The sequence below is a fragment of the Glycine max genome, chromosome 7, assembly GCF_000004515.6.
Source record: "Glycine max cultivar Williams 82 chromosome 7, Glycine_max_v4.0, whole genome shotgun sequence".
In the NCBI taxonomy this organism is placed as follows: Eukaryota; Viridiplantae; Streptophyta; class Magnoliopsida; order Fabales; family Fabaceae; genus Glycine; species Glycine max.
In genome coordinates, this window is record NC_038243.2 from 19,532,514 (window position 1) to 19,551,946 (window position 19,433).

Sequence of the window (19,433 nt, forward strand, 5' to 3'; positions counted from 1 at the left end):
AGAGCCTTCTTAGTAATTTAACCTAGATAAGAGCTTTGATAAAAAAAAATACAATTTAACTAAAAATAAACAAAGAAAATAATAAATAAGATGTTAAAGAGGAGTTTTTATATTTTTATGTACATAAATAATTGCTTTTATGGAAGTGAAAAGCACCTGAGGATCCATTGGGGAAGGGACTGAACAAAACTGTTGTCTGAAATTCAGCAGTGGCAGAGTGTACTGTGGCATTACCGTATAGGGACATTGACATGGAAAGGGCAAAAAAGGTTTCTGAACCTAACTTTGCTGTGTTTAGCTGCCTTGGGTTGCATGCAATGATGCAATGCAATGGCTGGCTGGTACTTCTCCGAAGTCACATCAAGGAGGGACATGGAATAATATTAGAAATTACCTGATATTCTTACAACACTTATTTATTTATATATATTTCAATTCTGTCGTATTACTTGTTATGTTTGTTATTTTTTCTTTTTACTTCAAATATGTAAAAGATGTAAAAATAGAAGAATCAATTTTATCCTACAAATTTATAGTGATATTATGAAAGAGTAAAAGTAACTATCTAATATTTTACCTTAGTCATAAAAAAAAATTATTTGATTATTTTTTACGACAAAATCAATCCAAACACATTATTTTTAATTCAAAAAGTGTTAATAACACACTTCTCATAATATATTTTTTCTTATTGAGGAAAAAATTGTTCAAAATTATAAATGATGAGTAATGTTGATTAAATAAAGACTGAAGCTTTGATGACTTTTGTATTTTAAACAAATTTTAATTAATAATAAAAAATGTATTAGTTAAAGTGTTACGATATTTTTCTCTTATGATTTTTTTAGAAAGTTAATTTGAAAATTAAAAAAAAAACATTATTAAGTTGGTCCTTAATATATTGAAGTATTATGATGTTAAATTAATTCTTTAAGAATATAAATAAATATTAAATTCGCTTTTTATATATATCATCACTTTAATTAGTTTTACATAAGAGAAAATAGTGCATGTAATGATAGTGCACAAAAAATACACTGTCTTCTAATGACAATTGGTCATGTTTTGTAAGAAAAAATAATATTTAATCATATGTATGATAAATTTTTTGGTTTTATATGATAATTATATTTTAATATTCACACCAACAATAAATTCTGAGCGGTTAGTAGTGTAATATATTTTTCACAAGACGTTCATGGAAATTAAATGCTTTATAGGAAAAGTTTAACTTAAGGTAAAAAGTTTTATATTATCAATCAACTTAAATCATTGTTAGTATAATATTTAATATAATTATGGTATAAGTCAATAAATTATTATATATAAAAAATTTATTAAATTGTCAATACATATACATTTTATTCTTATATAGAAAAATAATAACCATATTTATATGTTTTAAATTCTTTTTAAAATCATAAGTATATATTCTCTACTAGAATCAATCTATTTGAATCAGGTAAGATTATTATCAATGATAAATTAAATCTCAAAATATTTAACCTAATACTAAGACTCAAATTTAAGACATTGATCAGTAGGTGTTACATTTTAAAATATTGATACAATAAAGTGTAATGTTTTTTATCTATTAGAATTAAAAAAATATATTAGAGGGTTTATAATAATAATGAAGCTTGATTTTAGCTAAACAATTTAAATTTTAGTGAATGAAAAAGGAAAGGGGAATCTCGATTATAACACCCAGTGGAAGACCTAATCCAACCACCCTGGATAAACAAATCTCCCTCAAGACATTTTGAGAATTAGAGTATAGTCATAGCTTAATTAATTGTCTTTTACTTTCAAGACAGTTGAATTCTGACGGTGGATCGTGTGTAAAATAATATATGATCGTCTACGGAATTTTCTTTTCTTTTTTTTTTTTTTTTGGAGGAAACAGTCTACGGAACTGGATAAAGTGAAATGCGTGCCTTTTGGGAATTATGAGGTCTTGAAAGGGATAGTTATTTAGCATATTCTCCATTTTGTTTTAAAATTAATTTTACCGAGAAAATTTTCATTCCTTTGATTCAAAGATTCAGCTTTTCTTGTACTCCGTTGTCCTTCTTTTAATAAAATTTTATTTTATGGATGAATTTTCAACTAACAACCAATAGTTGCTAGGGCAGCTGTCATTCTTTGAAATAATGACAGGTTAACTATAAATAAGATTATTTAGGTTCATAATATAAATTATGAGATAAAGCTTTTTTTTTTTATGTGGATGTCATGGAGTGAGATTAGATTAGATATGGCTAGCTACAACTTTGAGCATGCCCTCTAACCACCATATACGTACATGCAGCTGTTAATTTTTTCTAACCAACCTCTTAATTTGGGAAAGGTTAATGCACATGGTTGTTAAAATGGCTCCATCCAGCTGAATATATATAGAATGGTCAGATACTAATAACACAGACCCAAATATTTTGGACATATGGGACACGTTTAATTAGCTGGTAAAACAAGACATATTAAGAGGATTTAAAACTTCAATCATGTATTAGTATTGGTTTAGGCTCATAACTATTGCTATATATGCCTACAGCCTAACAGACACCTGATATATGTGTAAGCCCCTCAATTTTTTTTTACCCTTCTTATATCTAAGGTTATGATTATCAAACTTGAGATAAGTATACGGACAGATTTGGCCTACTTAATGATCGTCTAGTGAAATTCACATTTTGTACAAGCCAGACAAGTCTAACCTGTTAAATATAATGATTTTTTTTTGTTCTTATCTATATTCGATTCGTTAAACCCGTGAATAAATGAACCGGTCTATGAACTCAATGAAAATATAAGAAAAACTTAAAAATAATGAAAAATTATTAAAATAAAAGAATTTTTTTTTCTTTCGTTTTTTAAGCTATGAAAATATGAGAAAGGAATAATAAAAAATAATATAAATATAAGCATTGAATTAAATATTCGCTACTAAACAACATTATTTTACGATGCACCTTCCACAACGGTCCCCAAAAATCTTCTTAAAATATAAGATGATGACAATTTTGTAAATATAAGATTTTTCAAGAAAAACAGTTGTGGAATGATGGGTTCAATGACGGTTAATTATATAAATGTTGTTGAATGCAGTATTCCACAACTTTTTTTTTTTTTGTAAAACCGTCGTGATTTGTGCAGTCAATTTTATAGATACTCACTCACTCACCCTTGTGCCCTCACTCATTCATTCACTCACTCGCCATCATGCCCTCACTCAACTTATGCCCTCCCTCACTCACCGACTGTCGTAGGTGTCTCTTGCCTTGCCTCGCCGTGGAAGGTTTCTCCATTGTTGCGTCGTTGTTGGTGTGGAAAGTCATACACTGCCATCGTCATGTACCTTGACCCCTCCTCCCTTAGCCTCCCATCATCCCTTATGACCCTATGTGTAACATCTCATTTTTTATAAAATAAATTAAAAATAATTTTATTTAAAATAAATAAATTTTTAGGAAAACAATGAGTTTTTTGTAATTAAATAAATAAGAGAAATAGTTTTATTAATTAAAATAATAGTTTTAAGGTAAATAAAATAAATATATTTTTAGAAAAAAAAGTATACTTTTTATTTATTCATTTGACAGAGAGTAAAATAGATTTTCTTTATATAAAATGATAAAACAAAAAAAATAGAGTAAATAATAAGTCCAAAGTATCCTAGTTATAAATAGAAACATAATAGGTCACTTTTTACATTTACGACATGTCTCTATGCTCTCTCTTCCTCTCAACTTCGTTTTCTTTACTTCCTTTTCCAAAATCCTCTTTTTTTCCCACAGACACTCAAACCTGTTTCAGTAAAATAACAATCCCGGACTTGTTAACCGTTGGATTGTCGTGAAATTTGAACACAAGGTTTGAAACTTATTTTCACACACACTCACCATTAGAAGTTTGGAAATTATGTTTGTGGTGGAAGAAATGTTCCTTGCATTGAGCTTTCTCTTTTCTCGCACACATCCCAACCTATTCTAGCAAAACTACAATCTTGGACTTGTTAATTGTTGGATCGTTGTGAAATTTGGATATCACCTTAAGAACCCGTTTCGACACACTCTCACCATTAGGATTTGCAAAATAATATTTTTGCAGAGAGAAATTAGTCTCTCACGTTGATAGTGAAATGGAGGCTATAATTTCTTCTTCTTTTCTCTAACGCTTGAAAATCCTAACAAATCAAACAAAGAAAAAACTTGAGGAATATTAGGGAACTACTAGAGACACCTCTATCACTATCGGACTACACAGGGGAACCCTCTTAGAGGTAAGGGATGAGTTTATCGCAATTGATATTAAAATGAACATGTGTAGGGATCCTTATGAGATCAAATTAGGATTTATTTTGTGATGCTTATTGTATTGTAATTCTTCATATATGATTATAATTGCGAGATCTCTACATAGGGATCATGAAATTCTGATTGAAATTGTGTGTAAGTCATAAATTGAATATGTGATGAATTGTGAGATAACATGTTGCATTGATATCATAATATTGATATTGAGATTAAGTATAAGTATAAAGCTGAACATGTGTTAATTTGTGAGATACACATAAATATGTGACAATGGATTGTGACATTATGAGATGTTATATTATGACATGAGTTTCTATCATGTTTTGGACGACCTTATTTTGAGTCGAGATGATTTTATTATTTATTTGGATAAGTTCTATTATGATGTTAGAAAAATGAATTTGAGCCTTTTACCATTTTGAAATGTTTTTATTTAAATGTGTTTTAAATTTTTTGATTAATTCTTTATTCCTATTTTTTTTATTATTAGTACATATATGTGTGGAGTAGAGGGTGTCACACTATGGTTGGAGACACTCCTGTCGTTGGTGCCTATCTCCTTGTTTGAGCTTTTTTAAACTCCTTTTTTGTACAATTGATTAACAATATGAAACTTATTCATCTGCACTTTCACTGCTTTGCTGCATTCCTTGTGTGCACATATTTGGTTTGGTATGTATTGGATGGGATGATGATGCCTGTCAATATTGGTGTTGTGTCTCATGAATTTAACAATGAATTGTGAAGCTTCATGTGGTAGAATTAAGAAAGGGTACCCCCTCCCTTTAATCTCAAATTGATGTATGGGTTAAAATATAGTTTCATGAGTTGGATAAGAAGTGTGTTTTTAGTTTGTAGATATATAGACAGATTATAGAGACCATTGTGCTCTGTATAATATACTTCAGTTATAAAAAATAATTTATGTGTAGCAAGGAGAATTAGGGTTACCTCATGTACTAAGACATTTCGTCATAGCTAGCATGTTATGAAATACCCAATTACATGTAAAAGATCATAGCCATATATACAACTGATAGGCAAGTAAAAAGTAAATTCATGAGTGGAATCTCAATAATGAGTATCTAACAAGATGCTACATATTAGACATACTTAGGAACCAAATATTTCTGACCTCATGATGACATTAGGTATAATAACACATTCAAATTCAATATCCCTTCCTACTTGGAAAATTTCATGATATCATGGGTGGTGTCACGCCAAGGTAATGAAATGGGAATTTCTGAGCTGACGTTCCCACATCACATGCACCTTGATGATGAGTTGGAGGGTTACATTAGCTTTAATCCATGCCATGGTGTGATGCTAGTAGCTTTTCCAAGAAAGACCAGTCACCACTGAACCTCTGTCCTTGTTTTGCTGTTGTGAATTTCATGTTTTATTTTATCATGCATTTTATGTGGCTGATTTTATTGTTATTGTAGTAGTTTAAAAAACACACACAATGGACACAAAAAATGAAGTAACTATGAACTGTAGTTGGCGACTTATACATTTTAGGAGTTCAAAATGTTAAGATAAATTCCACGTTTTCACTAGGGAAAGAAAATGACATTTTATCCACCCTTCTCTGACTTGCCTATTCCTTGGACTAAATGCCTTTGAGGACACCCTAAATGTGGATGATGGAATACAGATTAGGAACATGAACAATATATATAAAGTATGAATATAGATAATATCAATTAGGGATGAGTTTTTTCTTCTTTGACTTTGCCATTTGCGTATTCCTTCTCTGAATTTGCCATTTGCCATGGTTTTTTAACCTCAAGCTCTCAAATTCTACAATGAAAGGTTTAATTTTGGGCTTCATCTGTTGTATTAAGACTATCCAAATGCAAAAAATTGAGTCATTCATTAAATAACTTAAGTAAGTAATTTGTCCATTTTTCCTTCGTATGTTGTTCCATAACAAAGACTTAACCTTCTCCATCCTTAATGCATGTAAGTTAATCCAAGTCTCTTGAATTTCTTTCCTTACTTTTAGCAAGCAAGTAAATCTTTTGTTGCCTAGGAAGTGTTATAAGCCATCAAAAACTCTAACTCTAGCCTCACCATCTTCTATATTCTTCTTAGGTACCACATTTTCCCCCCCAATTTTTAGCATTATTACACAAGGACATGCTTTATAACATCCCCTTTAACCCTTACTTTATCTTGTTCACTTGCATTCCACCACCATGATTGTTTACCTTAAAGTCCAGCTCTTCATTCACCAAGAGTCTAATTTGCTACGTTCCTAATCACAAAAAGTTAAGATCAGACAGATTTCAATGAATCTGATTATGATCGATTGAATTGGTTCTTTATTAGAGATATCCTAATGGATATTGGCTTCCTAGGTAACTTTATTGATATTGTGTGGCATTGCATATCTTCTAAAATGAGGCTAGGGTAGTGAGGCACATGATAAACGACCTTTCTTGCCACAAGTGTGTGAGTGAATTGGAGAATTGGATCGTGTTTTTAGAATTTGTGGGGTGGTATAGGAGTCTGCTAGGTATATGTTGTTTCCGGCTTCTAAACATCAGGTATTTTTTAATTGTTCAGAATTTTAAGAACTGGATGTCTGATAAATAATAGTTGCATGATGATACCAAGGTGAACAAGAGATGTAAGTTTCATGTCTTTACTGTCACGTTGGATACTATCTGGTGGATTAGAAATAATATAATTTTCTAGGATATTGTAACTCATCTGAATAAGATTAGGCAAAATATCTTGGGTTGGGTTGATGCTATTTCTGGTAATATTTATCAGCTTCATCAATTTCACCACCAGGTTGTCAATGATAGAGTAAATGTGGCAATTGGTTGGATTAAACCTCCTATAGTTAAATACAAGTTAAATTGTTATGCTTTAGTCAATTAGGGATTGAGGAAAGTTGTAGCGGGTGAGGTCTTTAGGGACCATCTTGGATCTGTCCTTTTTTCTTTTGCGCAAATCTCGGGTTCTATTCAGTTTTGCATGTTGAGCTATGGGTAATTCTTCTTAGTATTAATATATTGGGACTACAATTATAAGGATTTTTTAGTTGAGTCGAACTCTCAAATTGCTATCAAGTTACTAAACCAAGGTTGTGAGAATTATCATCGTTGGTTTAATCTTGTCTAGAGCATTAAGGCTTTGATCGTCAAAGGTGGTGTGTTCTAGTGGGCTCATATAATTAGATCAGTCACAAAAATATATTATGTCTATAACTCGTAAAGCCCATAAAAAATTTGTGTATGTATCAAAAACAAATGAATCTGATTGATATGAAGATGTATTCATTAAATGTATTAACCTCATAATCATTAAATAATTTTTATCATGTTGGATAAAATTAAAATACAACTCTGATATGTGGGATACCTGATACGAGACAGAGCACCTTAGAGTTGAGCAACTAAGTCTAGAAGAAGCCCCTTTAGATCAACCAGTGAGGGATATTCAATCTGGCTAACAACCTTGCAACAATTTAAGAGTTCACTAGGTTGACACCAAAGTATCTAGGAAATATCTCAGAATATGATTATTCATGTTAGAATATCTTAAAAGTACCTTATATGATCTCTATATAAGTTGGAAATTAGCTACTGTCCATATAAGTTGCAAGCTAATTAAAAGAAGTCATTGATCATGGAACAAACTACTAAGCCATGTTGTTTAAAAATGAAAAGCTTGTGCAGCAGATGATGTTGTCCAGTGTTCAAACTCGTTTTAGTGAAAAAAAAGTTTTAGGTGAAGCTTCCCAAATAAAATCCTTATTTAGCTGTTCCAATTTACTACACACTTCTTTGTGAAAAAAAAAAGTTATTTGCATAGTGTAGGTGGGTGAAGCCTCTATAACTATTTGAGCAAGTGTCGTAAGTCCAACAAATGACAACGCCTTACCTCTCCAAGAAGAAAATTCTTGCTTGAGTCTTGTCTAGAAGACGATTATAAGCCTTCTTTTTCTTTCGACCATGCAAAATGGGAACACCCAAGTACTTACCAAGGTCGTTTGTCAAACAAAATCCTGAAAGTTGACTAAGCTCCAAAGATTTAAAATAATGAACATTTTTAGACTCAAAATTCCTTATTTTTGCAACTAATACTCTTTGTCCATACACAACATAGAAAATTCCAAATAGTGAAGCACACTATCCAATTGACTAATTATGTTATCACTAAAGAGAGGATGGAAGATCATTAGAAAATAATAGGTGAGATATAGGAGGCCTCACGATTATCAAAGGTGTTGCCTAAATGTATTGATGAGAGACAATGTGCTTTTGTGGGGGGAAGATTTATGTTTGATGGTGTTCTTGTTGCTAATGAAGTTGTGGATGAAGTAAGGAAGAGAAAAGTAGATTTTTTAAAAAGCTTATGATTCTATCAATTGGGAATTCCTTTACTAGATGATGTGGGCCGGAGGATGGAGTTTTGTGAGAGATGGATCAAAAATGGGTTGAAATCCGATTAAGTTTCTATCCTTGTTAATGCTAGCCCAATGGTGGAATTTAGGACCCAAAGAGGACTTAGACAAGGTGATTTCATTGCACCTTTCTTGTTCTTAATGGTGGCTGAAGGCTTAAGTGGACTTATGAGGCAAACTTCCCTTTGCAATTTGTTTTTGGGTTATAACATTGGGGCTCAACAATTGGAGGTGTCTCTCTTGCAATTTGTGGATGACATAATAATTTTTGCTAGGGACTCAATTCATGATGTTATGTGTATAAAGGCAATTCTTATATGCTTTGAAATTGTATTTGTGTTGAAGGTGAATTTCATCAAGAGTAGATTGCCGGCGTTTGATGTGGAGGATCTTGCTCTTAGAAGGTATGTGAGGGTATGTGTTAAATTGTAATTTGACGTAAATTCGTTTTGCCATGTGGAAGCAAAAGTCTTTGTCCATTGGAAGGAGGGTATCTTTGATCAACTCTATTCTTTCTTCTACCCTTGTTTCTTATTTCTTTTTTCAAAGCTCCACCTTGTGTTGTAAAATACGTGATCAAGTTACAAAGAGATTTTTTACGGGGTGTCAAGGAGGGGAGGAGGAAAATGGCCAGGGTTAGTTGGGAGGAAGTTTGTAAACCAAAAAAGTTGGGGGGCTGGATATAAAAAGCTTCAACCTTTTAACATAACAATGTTACGAAAATGGAGGTGGAGGCTAGAGAAAGGTCAAAATGAGTTGTGGCAACAAGTGTTGATATCAGAATATGGGGTAGGTAACTCTGTGTGTGAAAAGAATATCGGAGAAAGACTTGGTGTGATTGAGAGATATTGTAGATGCGTGCGGGATTGGGATGAGAAATGCATGGTTTGATAAAAATGTATTGTGGAGGATAGGGATGGTAGCAAAGATATATTTTGGAAGCATTTATGGGTGGGGGATGTCAGTCTTGAAGAGAAGTTTAGGAGGTTATTCTTGAACTTGAAGCAAAAGGATTCTTTCTTGAGTGATGTTGGTTTTTGGGATGGAGGGGTTGGAGGTGGGACTTTAAATGAAGGAGACAATGGTTCCAATGGGAGCTTCCTTTGGTGCTCTATTTTTTGGAGGGCTAGGAAGGTGTCACGGTGTGCCTCGATGTAGAGGACTTTTTTCTATGGAAAATCTCCTTAACATTAACTATTTAGTTAAAGAGGCTTATTTGCTCCTTCTTGAAGCCAATATTTATGTTGATGATTTTTTATAAAGTACTATATGGAAGATTCCTATTCAACATCATGTTGTTGTCTTCATATGGCGTTTATCTAAGGACAGGTTGCCCTCTCGGAACTATCTCATAAGGAGAGGTATCATCGTGGAAGATTCGAACTGCAAGTGTCCCTTTTGCCAAGTGGTCATGGAAGATACTTGCAATTTGTTTTTCAATGCTCTTTCTCTTTTTGCATCTGGCAATCCTGCTATGGATGGTTAGGCGTTCAACAAGCTCAACACTGCCAGCCAATCAGTCACTTTTTACTCTATAACTATTGGTGGCTTGGGAAAGGAAAGACAAAATATTGGAGGGTGGTTTGGTGTGCTATAGCTTGGTCAATTTGGAGTTACCGAAACACATTGTCTTCTATGAGGTAAGGAAGGATTTTGATCTGACCTTGGAACAGATTCGGTTTAAATCATGAGCGTGGTTTTCAGCTAAGGTTCCCAACTTCTCTTTTTCTTATTATGAATGGTACTCTCAGGCAGCTCTCTGTTTAAAAGCTCTCCCCTAGTTTTGTTTTTTGTGTAAAATGCATGTTGTTTTACGTCAAAGGGGTGTGACAATATTTATTGCTGGGAAGGGTTTGGTTTGTATACGGGCCAGTAAGTTATAAAAGGGACAATACAGAAGGGAAGGGTACAAAAATATAGGGCGTTGATGTAGATATCAAAGAAGCTAGTTGGTGTAACATTCCATTTTTTTCGTAAATAAATTTAAAAAGTTGTTTAGTAAAAATAAATAAATATAGAGCAAATAATAGACTGAATACCCTAGGTATAAATAGCTATGTTAAGTCAGGTGTCTCCTCTTTGTCTCATTTTTTATTTTTTTCTTTTATCCTCTCAAAACCCTCTCTTTTTCTCGCAGACCACCAAACCTGTCTCAGAAAAATAACAATCTCGGACTCATTCACCATTGGATCGTTGTGAAATTTAAGCACCAGGTTCGAAACCCAATTTTGAGAATTCTTACCGTTGGGAATTTCGGTATCATGTTTGATCCGAGAGAAATACCTTTCGCATTGTATCCTTTTTCTTTTCTGCAGAAACCCAAAATGGTCTCAGTAAAACTATGATCCCGATTTTGTTAACCGTTGAATTTTCATGAAATTTTGATATTTAGTTCACGATTCAGTTTCGCGCACCTTCGCCGTTGGGATTTGCGATATAATATTCACAGAGAGAGAAAAAGAAATCGCACGAGGACAGTACAAGTGGAGGCTTCAATCCGTTCTCAGTCTATATGACATTTGGGAACTCTATCGGAGCAGTCAGAGGAAAAAATTGGAGGAATCTCAAGGAACCGCTGCTACCGATGTCTGAAGACACGTGAGTCAACTTAGAGGTAAGGAATGAGTTATTCACAATTGGGGATTAGTGAGAACATGTGTAGGGATCCCTAAGTATCAATTAGAATGGGTTTTGGGGTGTTTCCATCATTTTTGATTCTATCCTTATAATTATAATTGTGAATTATATATGTTTGACAAACCAATTGTTGTGAAATTGATATGCTATCGTGTCGAGTGTGAACCCTATAATTCGAGCATTTTTCTAATTAGCATGAATTGATGAAATAAAGTAAGGAGAAATTTAGAGTGAGATATTGATTTTGTATTTTCTCTTTTTTATGCTTTTTAGGTTTTTTTTATAGTTTAAAATTAATATCATAATTGAAATTGACCAAAGTGTTCATATAATTATTTAGAATTTGTGCACTGAAAGCTTACTTTGAAATTCATGATCCAATATGATGTATGCTAGTTTATATATATATAATTAGTTATATATTTATTTATAATAATATTTTATGTAAATAATATTGTAGAGTTGTTATAGTATGATTCCAAAAATTATTAAGTGTTGGAGTTTGAGAATATTATGGTTAGATTTGATAAACATATGTATGTTGTACCTTATGAATATCATTAGGAATGTTATGAGATGTTAAATTGTGGGTATGATATTTGGTTGTGAATAAGTGAATGTGTTTAACACTTGATGTTACAATAATGGTATTGTGAGCTGTGAATTATACAATAACCCGACCAATGTTTATGCGCAGTGTTAAAGATAAAGTGTAGGTTCCTAGTTAGGAACCAGTGTTAAATTGTAGCGCAATATGTTGTATGGTTTAAAACACGAGTGTGTGGTCATGGATATTGTATAATTCATGAGCAATGTCTATGAATGAAATATATGATGAATTATGGAATGACATGTTATTTTGAGATCACAATATTGTTATTGAGATTGAGTAAAAGTGCAAAGTAGAATAGGTGTTGAATTGTGAGATACGTGAAAACATGGGATGGTGGATTGTGACATTATGAGATGTGAAATTGTGAATGAGTTTTGGTTGTGAATAAGTGTGTGATTAACTCTTGATGTGACATTATTTGTGTTGTAAGCTGTGAATTGTACAATAACATGACCAGTGTTATCTTGAGAAAAGTGTAAATGCGTAGTGTTAAAGAGAAAGTGTAGGTTTCCTATTTAGGAACCAGTGTTAAATTGTAGCGCAATATGTTGTACATGTTTAAAACACGAGTGTGAGGTCGTGGGTATTGTACAATTCACGAGCAGTGTCTGTGTGCTAAAATGATTTTAGGGGTTAGACCTGAATTAGGAGGGAAATGCCCTGATGGACTCTTCAGAGTGTAGGCCTTGGAGGTCACCGGATTTGAGTGCTCCTTTAAGCCTATGCTGATCCCATATGGTTGGAGCATTCTCGCAAAACATCAAGACCCTGACTGGTCTCCCTATGATCTTACTTAGTGAGAGTGACCTGACAAACCCATTGTGTGGTGTGTCTTGTTTTATACTCCTAAGCGCCCCAGGGTGGTTTTTCACTGACATGGTACCACATTGCATATAGGCTTGAGTCTTAGCATAACTGTCTCATGCACTTGCTAATTGTTTATTATGAAATTAATGTGTTATTATGTCTTGATCAGAGCGTGTGATTCTTGTGTAATGTGATTGATGATTGAAAAGTGTGATTGATGGATGAAAAGTGAACTTTGAATGACAAAGTGGCGGAATTACGTGAGTTACGTGTAAGTAAGTTTTATTTGGTTTATATGATATGTATATCTAGTTGTCTTGCTTCTCTATTAGTTAGGAATGTGATAACTCACTTCCCGTGTGTTGTTTGTGTTTGGATCTTGTGATGATCTTAAACTTTGTGTTTGGGGGAGCAGATGACTAGGTGAATTGCTTTAAGGAACCTTGTGCTGAAGGACGTCGAGACACAACACTCTGATAGGATATGACATTGGGGTATAGGGTTTTATATTAATTGTATGAAGTCTTAGACAACCTTGTTTGAGCCGAGATGACTTTATTATTTATTTGGACAAGTTTGAATGTGATGTAGAAGAAAGTGAATGTGAGTCTTTTATCCCTTTGAAAGACTTGTATTTAAAAATGTTTTAAAAAATACTTTTAATTAATATTTGAATTTTTATTCCTTTGTTAGTATATATGTGAGGGGTAGAGGGTGTCACAGTTGGTGCTGAGAAATGAATGTCTATGTAAACTACTACTATCTTCTGTCTTGGTACCCCTGGTCCCCAATTAATAGAATTTGTTTTTGGTTGTTTAAAAAAAAGTGAGATATAGGAAGTTTGTAAGACACATTTTAATGGGATTTTGTTACTTGTTAAAAACATTTATAAAATGAGCTAAAGTGCTCTAAACATAACACAGATAGGTAAAGGAAAATTGGATCCCCTTGCCCTTTTTTTGGTGAAAAAACTGGGGGAAACCCCAAGAGCACTAAAAACTACGAGGAAACACGGTATGTCTCTAGAAGGATTGAAACTCCATTTTTTGCCCATTGGCCAACACATTCATGGAAGATGAAGAGATACACTATGAATTAAATTTATGAAGGATTCATCAAAGCTAACTCTATTATAAGTTTTTTTTTTCAATTTCCAGCAAAGAATCTAGGAGAAAGAATAATTTCCTTTGCACTTTTTTGCATACTACTCAAGACATCTTCTTCCTTCAAGAATTGAACCTAAGTTACAAGGAATTAATTCTGAAAGAAGTTATGCCATTGAGTTAGAGCAAGTTATTTAATATACATGTAAATAATATATTTATTACGTTATGCATATCTTTATTATAAAATTCACAAATTTAGTATATATTATGTTGTTTTTCAATTGCTTAAATATATTTGTCTTCAAATTTAAGGTACTTTTGATTTTAGTCATCCAATTAAAAAAATATTCTTTTTAGTCTTTTAAATTTGTGGAATTTTATTTTTAGTCCCTCACAATAAATTTGAGGAATGGGAAAAATAAATTCTTAATTCTTCAAACTAAAATTGAGGGATTAAAAATGATATTCTGCAAATTTGAGAAACTAAAAAAATTAATTGAAGGATCAAAATGAAAAGTGTTACAAATTTAAACAATTAAAAATATGTTTAAGTCTTATTCAATTACAATAACTTATTAGATTAATTCATGATACTGATTGGATATGATGACATTAGAGTAAAAAAATAAAAATCATAATTTTACTTATATTTAAGTAATCTAGTCATCATTTCATTTCCAGATAAAATGATCCATGTATAGTTAGATTAGTCTAATTGATTTTTTATGATAATTACAACTTGAGATTTCAGTTACTTCACGAGGATGATGGCGCATGCATTGAAGGAGAGCCATGCACGCCTATATCTAATTTTTAGCACCTTCACCAATCCCCAAACCCTGTTACACACATGTGTTGAAACTGATTGTATAAATGTTTTGTCAAGAATTGGCTCAGTCAACAATAATTTACTTTTTCTTATACTTTGCAAAACATTTATTTTAGTTAATTGTTATTTCTCTTTAATAGTTTTCTGTTATAATTGATAGGTAGTTTAGTTGACAGTTTTTTAGTGCTATAAAAGCTTAATCTTTGTAGCTCAAGGATAAATGATGGTTTTTTGAAATCATTGTAGTTTTCTCTTGTAATCCTTTCGAGAAATCTGAAACTAAGTGAGAGAGATTGTAAATCACAAGAGAGTTGAGAGATCAATGAGAAGTGGTTGTGCTTGATCGAATCTTGTTTTGTTCTTGCTGAATTTACTTTTCCAAATTATCCAAAATTGAAGCTTGAGAGGATTCTCTATACTTGGCATCACAAATTGGTGTGGTGAGCATGGATAGTCATGGGTTCAGCCAAGTATGAGGTGGAGAAATTCACTGGTCAAAATGATTTTGGGTTATGGCGGATGAAGATGAGAGTTCTTCTGATTCAGCAAGGTCTGGTGGAGGCCCTTGAAGGAGAGGCTAAGCATGAAAAATCAATGGTTGTTGTTGATAAGAAAGCACTGTTGGAGAAATTCCACAATGTGATTATCTTGAGTCTCGGGGATAAAGTGCTTAGACAAGTCTCCAAAGAGAAGACTGCTGCAAGAGTTTGGGAAAAGCTCAAAGGGTTATACATGACCAAATCTCTAGTAAATCGTCTCTATCTCAAATAAGCTTTATATTCCTTTAAGATGAATAAAGAAAAATCTATAGGAGAACAGTTAGACATCTTTAACAAATTAATTCCTGATTTTCAAAACATTGATGATACTATAAGTGATGAGGATCAAGCTTTTTTATTATTGTGTTATTTATCTAAAATGCATGCATGTTTCAAAGAAACCTCACTGTTTGGAAGAGACTTTTTGTCTCTTGATGAAGTATAGACTACTTTGAATTCAAAAGAATTGAATAAAAGAAAAGAAATAAAGTCCTCTGGTACTGGTGAAGGACTAACAGCAAGAGGCAGATCATCAAAGCAAGACAACGACATCACAAGAAAGGATCTAAGCCACAATAGAAGAGTAGTGGAGGAAATGTTCCTAACATCAGGTGTTATCACTGTAAAAAGGAAGGATACACCCGAAAGCACTACCCTGTGAGACAACAGTATTGAAAAAATGAAGGATTCAGGAAATGCAGCCATTGTCCAAGACGGTTATGAATCATCTGAAGTATTGGTGGTGTCTAATGATAATCTAGAAATTGAATCGATTATGGATTCATGTTGTTCTTGGCGCATGACTCCAAACATATCCTGCTTTGATGAAGAGTTTAGTGATCAAGCAGAAAGATTAGTGCTTCTTCAAAACAATAAACCTTGCAAGATTGCTGGAATTAGGTCTATAAGGTTCAGGCTTTATGATGGGGTTGAAAGGCTTCTTATTGAGGTAAGATATGCACCAAACCTCAAAAGAATTTTGATTTCTCTTGGTGAGCTTGACAAAAAGGGATATGTGTTTAAGGGTGAACAAGGATTACTAAAAGCAGTGAAAGGATCCATGGTTGTTATGAAGGGAATTAAGAAAAATGGCTTGTATTCATTAGAAGGTGACATAGTAATTGGTTCAACAACTTCTATATCAGAAAAGTTGGTGTCCAAGACTGAGTTATGGCACATGAGGTTGGGCCATGTAAGTGAGAAAGGTTTAATTAAACTAGGAAACAAAATTTTCTATGTGGAGACAAAGTTTAAAAGCTGTGATTCTGTGAGCAGTGTCTATGGCAAGGCCTGCAAAGTGAAATCCAATGTTGGTCAATAGAGAACAAAAGGAACACTTGACTATGTTCATGTTGATCTCTAGGGACCATCCAAGACTCCCTATCACTCTAGTGCAAGATATTTCATGTCAATTGTAGATAGTTACTCTTGAAAACTATGGATTTACATTTAGAAAACCAAAAGATGAATCATTTGAAAACTTCAAGAACTGAAAAACTCTTACTGAAAATCAAACAGAAAGGAAAGTCAAGAGGTTTCTAACATACAATGGTCTTGAGTTTTATTCTGATTTTTTCAATGTTTTTTGTAGAGAAAATGGAATTGCAAGGCACAGGACAGTTGCTGGTACTCCTCAACAAAATAGTTTAGCAAAAAGATTCAACATAACCATTTTGGAAAGAGTGAGATACATGTTGTTGAGTGTAGGTCTGCCAATGATTTTTTGGGCAAAAGCAGTTATGAAATGTCCATCCACTGCCCTTGAAATGAGAACTCCTGAAAAAGTTTGGTCAGGTCACCCTCCAAACTTGAATAGACTTAAAGTGTTTGGTTGTCTTTCCTATGCTCATATTAGGCAAGACAAACTGAAACTTAGAGTAGTCAAATGTATGTTTCTAGGCTACCCAGAAGGAGTTAAGGGATACATGTTATAGTGCCTAGAACGTGATTACGAGAGATGTATTATTTTAAGTCATGATGTTGTCTTCAATGAAACTCACATGGCTTATAAAATTGACTCTGGTATGTCAAAATCTAGCAATGATCAGAATGAAAAGGATGAATATGAAAAATTAAACCTTGAGGTGGAGCCTAAGGACAAGGCTGATAAAGGTCAATCTAAAGATTGACTAAGTGATAAAATTGAGCAATAGAATGAAGAGAGAGATGGTTATATGTTGGCTCGAGACAAAACTAAAAGAGACATTAAATCACTTGATAGGTATGGATATACAGACCTGATTGCTTTTTTTTTCTCTGATAGCTGCAAGTAAGGTTCTAGAAGATGAACCCACAAGTTTTAAATATGCCTTAGGCAGTAAAGAGAAGGACAAATAGAAAACTACTATGGTTGAAGAGAAGAATGTAGAAGCAAGCTTCATGATGTTGAATTAAGATTGATTCAAGAAGTTTTGATGATAACAAAGATAATGACAAAAAGCCCATAAGAATGATTTCAAGATTGAGTCAAGAACAATTCAAGAACAAGTTTTCAAGAATCAAGAATCAAGAATAATCAAGATCAAGATTCAAGATTCAAGAATCAAGAAAAGGCTCAATCAAGATAAGTACAAAAAAGTTTTTCAAAACATTGAGTAGCATATGAAGTTTTCACAAAAGCTTTTACCAAAGAGTTTTTACTCTCTGGTAATCGATTACCAGTTTACTGTAATCGATTACCAGTGGCAAGTTTTGTTTTCAAAAAGCTTTCAACTGAATTTACAACGTTCCAATCAATTTCAAAATAGTGTAATTGATTACAATATATTGGTAATCGATTATCAGTGTGTTTGAACGTTGAAATTCAAATTCAAATGTGAAGAGTCACATCCTTTCACAAAAATGCTTTGTGTAATCGATTACAATGATTTGGTAATCGATTACCAGTGATAAGTTTTGAATAAAAATTAAAAGATGTAACTCTTCCAATGGTTTTCAAGCTTTTCTAAAAGTTATAACTCTTCTAATGGTTTTCTTGGCCAGACATGAAGAGTCTATAAAAGCAAGACCTTAACTTGCATTTTACATACATTGAATACATTGATTTGAATCCTTTACAACCCTTGAGTCTCTTCGAACATCTTCTTGAATTTTTTCTTCTTTCTTCTTCCTTAGCAAAAAGCTTTCCAAAGTTTTCTGGTTTTCCAAACCTTGAAAACAAAAGTGTGTTATTCATTTTTTTTCATTCCCTTCTCCCTTTGCCAAAAAGAATTCCCCAAGGACTAACCGCTTGAATTCTTTTTGTGTCTCTCTTCTCCCTTTTCCAAAAGAACAAAGGATTAACCGCCTGAATTATTTTGTGTCTCCTTTCTCCCTTGTCAAAGAATTCAAAACGACACAGTCTGAGAATTCTTTTGATTCTTCCCTTTCCCATAAACAAAAGATTTCAAAGGACTAACCGCCTGAGAATTCTTTTGTTTCCCCTTCACAAAGTTTCAAAGGACTAACCACCTGAGAACTTTGTCTTAACACATTGGAGGGTACATCCTTTGTGGTACAAGTAGAGGGTACATCTACTTAGGTTGTTGTGAATAAGAACAAGAGAGGGTACATCTCTTGTGGATCAGTTCTAGTGGAGGGTACATCCACTAGGTTGTTCAAAGAGAACAAGGGAGGGTACATCCCTTGTGGATCTTTGCTTGTAAAGGATTTTACAAGGTTGAAAAGAAATCTCAAGGACCGCAGGTCGCTTGGGGACTGGATGTAGGCACAGGTTGTTGCCGAACCAGTATAAAACTCTTGTGTTTGTCTTCTTCTTCCCTACACTCTTTAATTTCTGTTGTGCACTTTAATTATCGCTTTTACTTTTGGTTAAGTTTATATTTCTGTTCTTTACTTTCTTAACAACATAGTAAAAGCCTAAGAAGGGTAGATTTTTAATTAATAAAGTTTCAGTAATAATTAATTCAACCCCCCTTCTTAATTATTCCGAGACCACTTGATCCAACAAAGAAGTCTCTGTATGACAACAATGTGTGAGATTTATCAAAAAGCCCACTGGTTCAAGGGTGGTAAGTTATAAATGGATCTTCAAAAGGAAAGAAGGTATAAAAGGTGTTGAACCTGATAGATTCAAGGCCAAACTTATTGCTCGAGGTTTTACTCAAAAGGAGGGAGTTAACTTCAATGAGGTATTCTCAACTGTTGTTAAGCATAGATCAATT